Genomic DNA, 13,438 nt, shown 5'->3' on the forward strand with positions numbered 1-13,438 from the left:
AGTAACATGAGCGCGGACAGAGGGGGTGCCCAAGAAGGACAGCAATCTGGCAGTCATGCTCCCCCTGCTGCAGCATACTGCCAGGTTTGCTCCAGTGATGAGGAGGGAGGGGATGATGAGGTCACTGACTCAACGTGGGTGCCTGATAGGAGAGAGGAGGAGGAGGAGGAGGAGGAGGAGGAGGCGGCAGCACATCACCAACGAGGCAGGATGCCCTCCAGGGGCCAGCCTAAGGGCAGCACATTGACTGCATCACACCCCAAAGCTCCACATGTGCAGGGCGCTGCAGTCTCTGCGCGTTATTCAAAAAGTTCTTTGGTGTGGGCCTTTTTTGAGACGAGTGCATCAGATCGCACCGCTGCTATTTGCAACATATGTCTCAAGCGTATCTCGCGTGGCCAAAATATCTCCCGCTTGGGTACCACATGCTTGACCAGACATATGTTGACCTGCCATGCAGTTCGTTGGCAAGCGTATCTAAAAGACCCACACCAAAGAACAAAGAGGATCTCTCCTTGCTCCTCATCAGCTGAGATTTCCAACCCCACTAGACCTTCAGTCCTCTCTGAGACCTGCAGTGAGAGGAATGAAGGTGTAGAATTAGGTGTGTCACAACCAAGTACTTGTGGGCAATCTGCTTTTGGTACACCGACGTCAGATTGTACCAGGCAAATTTCCCTGCCCCAGCTGCTGCACCGCCGAAAGAAGTTTGCTCCCAGCCATCCACATGCCCAGCGGTTGAATGCTAGCTTGGCAAAATTGCTAGCACTTCAACTGCTGCCTTTTCAGTTGGTAGACTCTGCCCCCTTCCGTGAGTTTGTGGAATGTGCGGTTCCTCAGTGGCAGGTACCCAAACGCCACTTTTTCTCACGGAAGGCGATTCCGGCTCTCTACCGGCATGTGGAAGGCAATGTCCATGCCTCGCTGGACAGGGCGGTCAGCGGTAAGGTGCATATTACCGCTGACTCATGGTCCAGCAGGCATGGACAGGGACGTTACCTAAGTTTCACGGCGCATTGGGTGACTCTGCTGGCAGCTGGGAAGGATGCAGGACAAGGTGCAGTAGTGTTGGAGGTTGTTCCGCCACCACGCCTCCAAAATGCTGATTGTGACACACCTCTCTCCTCCACCCCCTCCTCTTCTTCTTCCTCCATGGCCTCTTCCTCGGAACCAGCGGTGCTCCGTAGGCGTTCAAGGGGCTACGCAAGTACGCAGGCCAAAAGATGCCATGCGGTGCTTGAGCTGGTGTGCTTGGGGGACAGGAGCCACACTGGGGCAGAGGTTCTGTCAGCTCTGCAGGGGCAGGTTCAGAGGTGGTTGACGCCACGCCAACTTAAGGCAGGAATGGTGGTTTGCGACAATGGCACCAACCTCCTCTCTGCCCTCCGACAGGGACAAATGACCCATGTGCCCTGTTTGGCTCACGTCCTTAACTTGGTGGTGCAGCGGTTCTTGGGCAGGTACCCGGGCTTACAGGATGTCCTGAGGCAGGCCAGGAAAGTCTGTGTGCATTTCCGCCGGTCATATAATGCCAGTGCTCGGCTGACGGACCTCCAAAAGGAGTTTAACCTGCCCAAGAACCGCCTAATCTGTGACATGCCCACCAGGTGGAACTCAACGTTGGCCATGCTGCAGCGGCTGCACACGCAGCAGAGGGCCATCAATGAGTACCTGTGCGACTATGGCACCAGGACAGGGTCAGGGGAGCTTGGTTTTTTTTCCCCACGCCAGTGGGCCATGATCAGGGATGCATGCACTGTCCTGTCACCATTCGAGGAGGCCACGAGGATGGTGAGCAGTGACAGTGCATGCATCAGTGACACTGTCCCCCTTGTCCACCTGTTGGAGCACACGCTGCGTGGAATAATGGACAGGGCACTTGAGGCAGAACAGAGGCAGGAAGAGGAGGACTTCCTTAGCTCTCAAGGCCCCCTTTATCCAGACAGTGTTCCTGCGTGCCCGCCGATCACACAGGAAGAGGACGAGGAGGAAGAGGAGGAGGAGGAAGATTGTGTCAGTATGGAGGTGGAGCCTGGCACTCAGCATCAGCAGCAGTCTTTAAGGGATCAGTCCCAAGAAACACATGGACTTGTACGTGGCTGGGAGGAGGTGGCTGCGGACCATGTCGTTCTTAGTGACCCAGAGGACTCCGGACCGAATGCCTCAGCAAACCTACGCTGCATGGCCTCCCTGATCCTGCAAAGCCTGCGTAAGGATCCTCGTATTCGTGGTATCAAGGAGAAGGACCAATACTGGCTGGCAACCCTCCTTGATCCACGTTACAAGGGTAAGGTTGCGGACCTTATCTTGCCATCGCAGAGGGAGCAGAGGATGAAACATCTTCGGGAGGCCTTGCAGAAAGGTCTGTGCAACGCGTTCCCAGAGACTGGGAGGTTACAAACTCCTGTTTCTGGACAACGTGTTGCCGAGGCTTCGGTCAGTCAAAGAAGGAGCGGTGGAGAAGGTGGCCGTCTGACCGATGCGTTCAGACAATTTTTTGGTCCGCAGCCCCAAGGTATGATCGGTTCCAGCAACCATCGCCAGCGTCTGTTTTACATGGTGCAGGAATACCTAGGGGCAAGATCAGACTTGGACACCTTTCCCACCGAAAATCCTCTGGGTTACTGGGTCTTGAGGATGGATCACTGGCCAGAGCTTGCACAGTATGCAATTGAGCTACTGGCCTGTCCTGCATCCAGCGTTCTTTCGGAACGCACATTCAGTGCTGCTGGAGGCGTGGTAACCGATCACAGGGTGCGTCTGTCCACCGACTCGGTCGATCGGCTGACCTTCATAAAAATGAATGAGTCTTGGATCACCACCAGCTACCAAGCACCTGATGCTGATGTAACCGAATAATTTTTTTTGAAATCTCAGATCCCTTCAGACTGCCTATGCTGATGCTGAGTGACTATCCCTGAGTAATTATCCTCTTCCTCCTCAATCATCACGCTGATAGCTTGTAAGAACATTTTTGGTTCTGGGCGCCACCACCAGTGCCTAAGGCACAATTTTTCAGCCCCTGTTTAACAGGGGCGTGTAATTACAATTTTTGATGTAATACTTTGCAGCAGGGTTTGTTCCTGCATTCCAACTAGAGTGTCTGTGAGGGGTTGCAGTGTTGTGGCACCAGCACCAGTGCCTAGGGCCCAATTTTTCTGCCCCTGTCTAACAGGGGCGTGTAATTACAATTTTTGATGTAATACTTTGCAGCAGGGCTCGTTCCTGCGTTCCAACTAGAGTGTCTGTGAGGGGTTGCAGTGTTGTGGCACCAGCACCAGTGCCTAAGGCCTAATTTTTCAGCTCCTGTTCAACAGGGGCATGTAATTACAATTCTTGATCTAATATTTCACAGCAGGGCCCTGTGAGGGCTTACAGTGTTGTGGCCACAGCAACACCTAAGGCCCAAATTTCTGCTGAGTATATAGGGCAGGACCCTACTTTCAAACATCTAACTTACAAACGACTCCTACTTGTAAACGGAAGGAGACAACAGGAAGTGAGATGAAATCTACCCCTAGGAAGGGAAATTCTCTCCTGTAAGAGTTAATATGGGAAAACAAGTTCTCCTTTCCACTGATGCTTTCCAATCCTTGTTCCACAAAAAAACCCAAATTTTCAAAAAACATTTTTCATTGGGACAAAAAAGTGAGGTGAAATCTTCTGAAGAGGAGGAAAGACAGCAAAACAAATGTCACAGGGGTGATAACCCTTCCCTATGTTTTCCAAAAAGCTTAGAAAAGATTTTTTGGCTGGAGCTAAACACGTTAAAAATGTTCAAAATTACAAACAGATTCTACTTAACAACAAACCTACAGTCCCTGTCTTGTTTGCACCGCCTGTATACTGCTGTTCAGAGTATATAGGGCCTGGTGGCCCCACACCTTTCCTTATTTTAATTTGGGTGCGGGGTTCCCCTTAATATCCATACAAGACCCAAAGGGACTGGTAATGGACTGGGGGTACCCATGCCGTTTGTCTCACTGATTTTCATCCATATTGCCATGACCCGACATGACATTAAACCCGCAAGCAGTTTTAAATGAGATTTTTTCCTTTAAAAATGACATTTGGTGCAGGGACTGTTCTAAACATGGGAAACACGCGTCACTTTACAGGCATACTATAGACACCCCCCAGGTACGATATTTAAAGGAATATTTCACTTTTTTTTTTTTACTTTAAGCATCATTAAAATCACTGCTCCCGAAAAAACGGCCGTTTTTAAAAGTTTTTTTTGCATTGATACATGTCCCCTGGGGTAGGACCCGGGTCCCCAAACCCTTTTTAGGACAATACCATGCAAATTAGCCTTTAAAATGAGCACTTTTGATTTCGAACGTTCGAGTCCCATAGACGTCAATGGGGTTCTAACGTTCGTGCGAACTTTCGGTCCGTTCGCGGGTTCTGGTGCGAACCGAACCGGGGGGTGTTCGGCTCATCCCTACTCAGGGATAGTCACTCAGCATCAGCATAGGCAGTCTTTGAAGGGATCTGAGATTTTAAAAAAAATTATTCGGTTACATCAGCATCAGGTGCTTGGTAGCTGGTGGTGATCCAAGACTCATTCATTTTTATGAAGGTCAGCCGATCGACCGAGTCGGTGGACAGACGCACCCTGTGATCGGTTACCACGCCTCCAGCAGCACTGAATGTGCGTTCCGAAAGAACGCTGGATGCAGGACAGGCCAGTAGCTCAATTGCATACTGTGCAAGCTCTGGCCAGTGATCCATCCTCAAGACCCAGTAACCCAGAGGATTTTCGGTGGGAAAGGTGTCCAAGTCTGATCTTGCCCCTAGGTATTCCTGCACCATGTAAAACAGACGCTGGCGATGGTTGCTGGAACCGATCATACCTTGGGGCTGCGGACCAAAAAATTGTCTGAACGCATCGGTCAGACGGCCACCTTCTCCACCGCTCCTTCTTTGACTGACCGAAGCCTCAGCAACACGTTGTCCAGAAACAGGAGTTTGTAACCTCCCAGTCTCTGGGAACGCGTTGCACAGACCTTTCTGCAAGGCCTCCCGAAGATGTTTCATCCTCTGCTCCCTCTGCGATGGCAAGATAAGGTCCGCAACCTTGCCCTTGTAACGTGGATCAAGGAGGGTTGCCAGCCAGTATTGGTCCTTCTCCTTGATACCACGAATACGAGGATCCTTACGCAGGCTTTGCAGGATCAGGGAGGCCATGCAGCGTAGGTTTGCTGAGGCATTCGGTCCGGAGTCCTCTGGGTCACTAAGAACGACATGGTCCGCAGCCACCTCCTCCCAGCCACGTACAAGTCCATGTGTTTCTTGGGACTGATCCCTTAAAGACTGCTGCTGATGCTGAGTGCCAGGCTCCACCTCCATACTGACACAATCTTCCTCCTCCTCCTCTTCCTCCTCGTCCTCTTCCTGTGTGATCGGCGGGCACGCAGGAACACTGTCTGGATAAAGGGGGCCTTGAGAGCTAAGGAAGTCCTCCTCTTCCTGCCTCTGTTCTGCCTCAAGTGCCCTGTCCATTATTCCACGCAGCGTGTGCTCCAACAGGTGGACAAGGGGGACAGTGTCACTGATGCATGCACTGTCACTGCTCACCATCCTCGTGGCCTCCTCGAATGGTGACAGGACAGTGCATGCATCCCTGATCATGGCCCACTGGCGTGGGGAAAAAAAACCAAGCTCCCCTGACCCTGTCCTGGTGCCATAGTCGCACAGGTACTCATTGATGGCCCTCTGCTGCGTGTGCAGCCGCTGCAGCATGGCCAACGTTGAGTTCCACCTGGTGGGCATGTCACAGATTAGGCGGTTCTTGGGCAGGTTAAACTCCTTTTGGAGGTCCGTCAGCCGAGCACTGGCATTATATGACCGGCGGAAATGCACACAGACTTTCCTGGCCTGCCTCAGGACATCCTGTAAGCCCGGGTACCTGCTCAAGAACCGCTGCACCACCAAGTTAAGGACGTGAGCCAAACAGGGCACATGGGTCATTTGTCCCTGTCGGAGGGCAGAGAGGAGGTTGGTGCCATTGTCGCAAACCACCATTCCTGCCTTAAGTTGGCGTGGCGTCAACCACCTCTGAACCTGCCCCTGCAGAGCTGACAGAACCTCTGTCCCAGTGTGGCTCCTGTCCCCCAAGCACACCAGCTCAAGCACCGCATGGCATCTTTTGGCCTGCGTACTTGCGTAGCCCCTTGAACGCCTACGGAGCACCGCTGGTTCCGAGGAAGAGGCCATGGAGGAAGAAGAAGAGGAGGGGGTGGAGGAGAGAGGTGTGTCACAATCAGCATTTTGGAGGCGTGGTGGCGGAACAACCTCCAACACTACTGCACCTTGTCCTGCATCCTTCCCAGCTGCCAGCAGAGTCACCCAATGCGCCGTGAAACTTAGGTAACGTCCCTGTCCATGCCTGCTGGACCATGAGTCAGCGGTAATATGCACCTTACCGCTGACCGCCCTGTCCAGCGAGGCATGGACATTGCCTTCCACATGCCGGTAGAGAGCCGGAATCGCCTTCCGTGAGAAAAAGTGGCGTTTGGGTACTTGCCACTGAGGAACCGCACATTCCACAAACTCACGGAAGGGGGTAGAGTCTACCACCTGAAAAGGCAGCAGTTGAAGTGCTAGCAATTTTGCCAAGCTAGCATTCAACCGCTGGGCATGTGGATGGCTGGGAGCAAACTTCTTTCGGCGGTGCAGCAGCTGGGGCTGGGAAATTTGCCTGGTACAATCTGACGTCGGTGTACCAAAAGCAGATTGCCCACAAGTACTTGGCTGTGACACACCTAATTCTACACCTTCATTCCTCTCACTACAGGTCTCAGAGAGGACTGAAGGTCTAGTGGGGTTGGAAATCTCAGCTGATGAGGAGCAAGGAGAGATCCTCTTTGTTCTTTGGTGTGGGTCTTTTAGATACGCTTGCCAACGAACTGCATGGCAGGTCAACATATGTCTGGTCAAGCATGTGGTACCCAAGCGGGAGATGTTTTGGCCACGCGAGATACGCTTGAGACATATGTTGCAAATAGCAGCGGTGCGATCTGATGCACTCGTCTCAAAAAAGGCCCACACCAAAGAACTTTTTGAATAACGCGCAGAGACTGCAGCGCCCTGCACATGTGGAGCTTTGGGGTGTGATGCAGTCAATGTGCTGCCCTTAGGCTGGCCCCTGGAGGGCATCCTGCCTCGTTGGTGATGTGCCGCCGCCTCCTCCTCCTCCTCCTCCTCCTCCTCCTCCTCCTCGTCTCTCCTATCAGGCACCCACGTTGAGTCAGTGACCTCATCATCCCCTCCCCCCTCATCACTGGAGCAAACCTGGCACTATGCTGCAGCAGGGGGAGCATGACTGCCAGATTGCTGTCCTTCTTGGGCACCCCCTCTGTCCGTGCTCATGTTACTGCCTTCATCGAGCTCAGTATCGTCATCAGAGCCTTCCAAACGCTGGGCATCCTCCTGGAGCATGTACCCAACACTGTGGTCAAACAGTTCGAGGGAATCCTCATGAGGACATGGTGGAGCTAGGGAAGGAGTCACTGATGACATTGAGCTGAGGGAAGAGGCCGCTGCTTTGCCAGACAAAGCACCCTGGGCATGGGTGAGAGAGGATGAGGAGGATGAGGACGGCTTGGTCATCCACTCGACCAAGTCTTCCGCATGTTGCAGCTCAACACGGCCAGCTGCCGAAAAAAAGGCCAAGCGTGTCCCATGGCCACGTGCTGATGAGGATGCACCGTCTCCACGACCAGCACTAGACACAGAGCCTGCTTGCCCTCTCTTATTGGCTTGTGACTGTCTGCCTCTCCTTCTTGGCCTTCCAGACATACTAATGGCCTGTAGCTGCACTAAGCTGGGATAGAACACCTGTAATTTTCTTCAGGTAGCTTTATATACTGTAACCAGACAAGCCTGCCTGTCAGTAGGAAGATAACAGGAACGGATCTAGCTGAACACTGTGAGCAGGACGCACTGTACTAAATGTCAATAGTCTAGCTGCCTGACCGTGGTACTAATAGGATCAAATAGAACACCTGTAATTTTCTTCAGGTAGCTTTATATACTGTAACCAGACAAGCCTGCCTGTCAGTAGGAAGATAACAGGAACGGATCTATCTGAACACTGTGAGCAGGACGCACTGTACTAAATGTAAATAGTCTAGCTGCCTGACCGTGGTACTAATAGGATCAAATAGAACACCTGTAATTTTCTTCAGGTAGCTTTATATACTGTAACCAGACAAGCCTGCCTGTCAGTAGGAATTTAACAGGAACGGATCTAGCTGAACACTGTGAGCAGGACGCACTGCACTAAATGTAAATAGTCTAGAAGATAACAGGAACGGATCTAGCTGAACACTGTGAGCAGGACGCACTGCACTAAATGTAAATAGTCTAGAAGATAACAGGAACGGATCTAGCTGAACACTGTGAGCAGGACGCACTGCACTAAATGTAAATAGTCTAGAAGATAACAGGAACGGATCTAGCTGAACACTGTGAGCAGGACGCACTGCACTAAATGTAAATAGCAGGAACGGATCTAGCTGAACACTGTGAGCAGGACGCACTGCACTAAATGTAAATAGCAGGAACGGATCTAGCTGAACACTGTGAGCAGGACGCACTGCACTAAATGTAAATAGCAGGAACGGATCTAGCTGAACACTGTGAGCAGGACGCACTGCACTAAATGTAAATAGCAGGAACGGATCTAGCTGAACACTGTGAGCAGGACGCACTGCACTAAATGTAAATAGCAGGAAGGGATCTAGCTGAACACTGTGAGCAGGACGCACTGCATTAAATGTAAATAGTCTAGAAGATAACAGGAACGGATCTAGCTAAACTGAATACAGTGTATATATATATATATATATGCAACACCTGGGATGCATATATATACACAATACACTGTAAGTGCAGCTAACTGACTGACTGTTCTGCCTAATCTATCTAACTCAAATCAAATGACACTGTCTCTCTCTCTCTCTATCTCTCAGCACACCGGAACACACACTACACAGGGCCGCCGTGCAGGCGGCCTTATATAGTGTGGGGTGTGTACTAAATCCCCTGAGCCATAATTTGCCAAAGCCACCCTGGTTTTTGGCCAATTACAGCTCTCTCTACTGACGGCGCTGTGATTGGCCAAGCATGCGGGTCATAGTGCATGCTTGGCCAATCATCAGCCAGCAATGCACTGCGATGCCGCAGTGAATTATGGGCCGTGACGCGCCACACGGATTTAGCGCGAACTGCCCATAACGTTCGCAATTCGGCGAACGATCGAACAGCCGATGTTCGAGTCGAACATGGGTTCGACTCGAACACGAAGCTCATCCCTAACCGTCATCCACGACTTCGGAAGCCCTCGAAGATACACATAGTTACATATAGTTACATAGTAGGTGAGGTTGAAAAAAGACACACGTCCATCAAGTCCAACCTATGTGTGTGATTATGTGTCAGTATTACATTACATATCCCTGTATGTTGCGGTCATTCAGGTGATTATCTAACAGTTTCTTGAAGCTATCAATGCTCCCCGCTGAGACCACCGCCTGTGGAAGGGAATTCCACATCCTTGCCGCTCATACAGTAAAGAACCCTCTATGTAGTTTAAGGTTAAACCTCTTTTCTTCTAATTGTAATGAGTGGCCACGAGTCTTATTAAACTCTCTTCTGCGAAAAAGTTTTATCCCTATTGTGGATTGAAATCATATCCCCTCTCAAGCGTCTCTTCTCCAGAGAGAATAAGTTCACGCTCGCAACCTTTCCTCATAACTAAGATCCTCCAGACCCTTTATTAGCTTTGTTGCCCTTCTTTGTACTCGCTCCATTTCCAGTACATCCTTCCTGAGGACTGGTGCCCAGAACTGGACAGCATACTCCAGGTGCGGCCGGACCAGAGTCTTGTAGAGCGGGAGAATTATCGTTTTATCTCTGGAGTTGATCCCCCTTTTAATGCATGCCAATATTCTGTTTGCTTTATTAGCAGCAGCTTTGCATTGCATGCCATTGCTGAGCCTATCATCTACTAGGACCCCCAGGTCCTTTTCCATCCTAGATTCCCCCAGAGGTTCTCCCCCCAGTGTATAGATTGCATTCATATTTTTGCCACCCAAATGCATTATTTTACATTTTTCTACATTGAACCTCATTTGCCATGTAGTCGCCCACCCCATTAATTTGTTCAGGTCTTTTTGCAAGGTTTCCACATCCTGCGGAGAAGTTATTGCCCTGCTTAGCTTAGTATCGTCTGCAAATACAGAGATTGAACTGTTTATCCCATCCTCCAGGTCGTTTATAAACAAATTAAATAGGATTGGTCCCAGCACAGAACCCTGGGGAACCCCACTACCCACCCCTGACCATTCTGAGTACACAGACCACATCGGAACATTCAGAACTGAACACAGGTTCTCTTTCTGCTATTACACCCACTCCTACATCAGGGCCTTCCCCACCGCTCACAGCAGAAGTTTTAGACGCTAAATTACATTCCTTACTTCAGGTTATTACCCACAACATCGCACAAGAAGTCGGAAAACTAGCCAAAGAATTAAGAGGGGAAATTGACCAACAAGGAGAACGCACTGATTCCCTAGAATATAAATTCGATGAGATGGTGCAATATGTACAAGTGCTGGAGGAAGACAATGCCACCATAAAAAATACAATCACCCAGCTCCAGGCCCAGCAGGAAGACCTGGAAAACAGAGAACGCAGGCAAAATTTGAGCTTCAGAGGTATTCCTGAGGCTGTGGTGGATAGAGATCTCCATTCCTACCTTTTAAACCTTTTCAATATGGCTGCCCCCAACATCCCTGACATTGACTGGTGCTTGGATAGAGCTCACAGATCACTTGCCCCTAAACCTCCACCAGGGACTAACCCTAGGGATGTGATCATCTGGTTCCATTACTATGATAGTAAGGAAGCTCTGACCCTGGCAACCCGCAACCAATCCAGATTTCAAGGGATCCAAGATCCAAATATTTAGTGATCTTTCACCCATTACCCTAGCTAGAAGAAGGAATCTTCGCCCTCTAACCCTGCACCTTCAATCCCACAAAGTAATGTATCTTTGGGGCTTTCCTTTTCGCCTTTCTGCATCCCGAGATGGCATACAATACTCCCTACGTGATCTACAGGAAAGCGACACTTTTCTGCGCAACTTGGGTTTACCACCCCTCCCTGACGGAGATCCTCCGCCCTTCCCAACTACTCCTTAACCACTGATGGCCCCGAGTCGCATCTGGACCCCGGTGAGACAGAAACCAGCCAAGTCAAATTTCACACCTCAGAAGCGCCATACCTCAAGATTTCCAACTTGAACACCCTTTTCACTGGCTGAGGCTGACTATACCAATTTCTTGGACACTCGGCTACTGTGTTTTTTGAGTGGTCAACAACCCTTTAGTGGGTTTATGCACCCCCTGGCCCGGGGGATACGCAGCTTGTTATACTACAGCTGCCCTGGTTTAATGGTTTGTTACAGTTCCTTTTTTTTTTCTGTTTCTGGATTTCGGGCAACTTTTGCTTTGGAGAAAGGAGGGAGACCCCCCTGGTCCCTATGTTCAGAGGTTCCTATGCTCCTTCTCCTGACCCATGGCTTTGACCAGGGCTTCCTGGTGGTACCCTTATGAAAACAAGAGAAGGAAAGCGCCTCTGAGTGCAAGCATTTAATATAAAATAATAGGCACATATACACACTTACAGTATAGTAAATGAAGTAAAGTTCCAATGGAAAGGTCATCCTAGGTCAGTCCTGCGTCCATTCGCTGGAATCTGTAGTGTTGCTCCGAGGGGATAGCCGCGGACCTCCGCTCGGAATGACAGACCGCTGGGCTGCCGAGCTAAGTGGAAACTTCCGTGTTCCGGCAAGGTGCTATGGGCGTGTGACGGCACCAGGATGACTGTGGTGGACGGGAACACACGACGCGTTTCAGAGCATGCACATCCACCACAGTCATCCTGGTGATGTCACACGCCCTTAGCACCTTGCCGGAACATGGAAGTTTCCACCTAGCTCGGCAGCCCAGCGGTCTGTCACTCCGAGCGGAGGTCCGCGGCTATCCCCTCGGAGCAACATTACAGATTCCGGCGAATGGACGCAGGACTGACCTAGGATGACCTTTCCATTGGAACTTTACTTCATTTACTATACTGTAAGTGTGTATATGTGTCTATTATTTTATATTAAATGCTTGCACTCAGAGGCGCTTTCCTTCTCTTGTTTTCATATGGTTGTCTAGAGAGCTGGCTTTAGCGCTGGTGTTCATTAAGGATAAAGAATTTGCCTGTCACCACATCGATCAACCATTACGGACTTTTTATAGACTTTTTGACATTATTTTCAGTAACCATTATTGGACTTTATATAACTTACAGATAAAATTTATGTCATTCATACCACTGGTCCTGAGCGCTGATACATTTATATGTGTTATCCTGGTGGCACCCGGCCTTCCAGGTTTCTACTTGATGGACATTGAGGTTTTTTTTCTTTTGACTTTTATTTTCTTTTGTTTGTCTTTTTCATTTTGCTCTTATTCTCAGGTTGCATTTTTTTTTAACCAGACTGTTAATTTTCATAGAGTCAATATTACTCAGTCACATTGCTACCACTCATGCCCATGTTCCTATGATTCTTGCTATGTACTTCATTTATAATGTATCAGACAACCTTTTCCCTATTGTATACTGTATAAAATATCTAACGCTTCTTCCTTTGTATAGGTTGTTATGGCACTGAAATTCTTAACATATAATGTTAAAGGTTTAAACTCCATTCAAAAAAGATGGCTGGCTTTGAAGGAGTTTAAAGCTTCCAAAGCAGACATAATCCTAGTTCAGGAGACTCATTTCCGCCCTGGGGGATCCCTCAAATTCGCTAGCAAGCATTTCCCGACATCTTTTCTGGCTTCCGATCCATCTGGAAAGGCGGGCGTAGTAATTTTTATTAACCGACTATGCCCTCTACGAGTTAAATCTTCCCACCTGAACCCCCAGGGCAGATTTATTATCCTAGACTGCTCATTTCTTACTCAATCCCTCACTATTGTCAATGCTCCTAATGCTGGTCAGATTAGCTTCCTATCTTCTATGTTTGACACCATAGATAAATTCTACCAACCCTTTATGGTGATTGGAGGAGATTTTAATGTGACTCTGTTACTGACAAAGATAGATTTACATTATTTTCATTAACTTCACCCCCTACAGCCAACAACCTCTCTAAATCATTTCGTAAACTAATAAGAGCTAAAAATCTCCTGGACATTTGGAGGATTAAACACCCCACTGACAAGCAATACACATTTTACTCGCACCCCCACAAACTCTATTCTAGACTGGATCACTTTTTTATCTCTGCACCTCTCCTGACATCAACGGTTTCATCAGAAATCAACCCCATTACATAGTCGGACCATTCCTCCATCCATCTCGATATTCA

This window comes from Aquarana catesbeiana, linkage group LG07 (assembly GCF_042186555.1).
Source record: "Aquarana catesbeiana isolate 2022-GZ linkage group LG07, ASM4218655v1, whole genome shotgun sequence".
In the NCBI taxonomy this organism is placed as follows: Eukaryota; Metazoa; Chordata; class Amphibia; order Anura; family Ranidae; genus Aquarana; species Aquarana catesbeiana.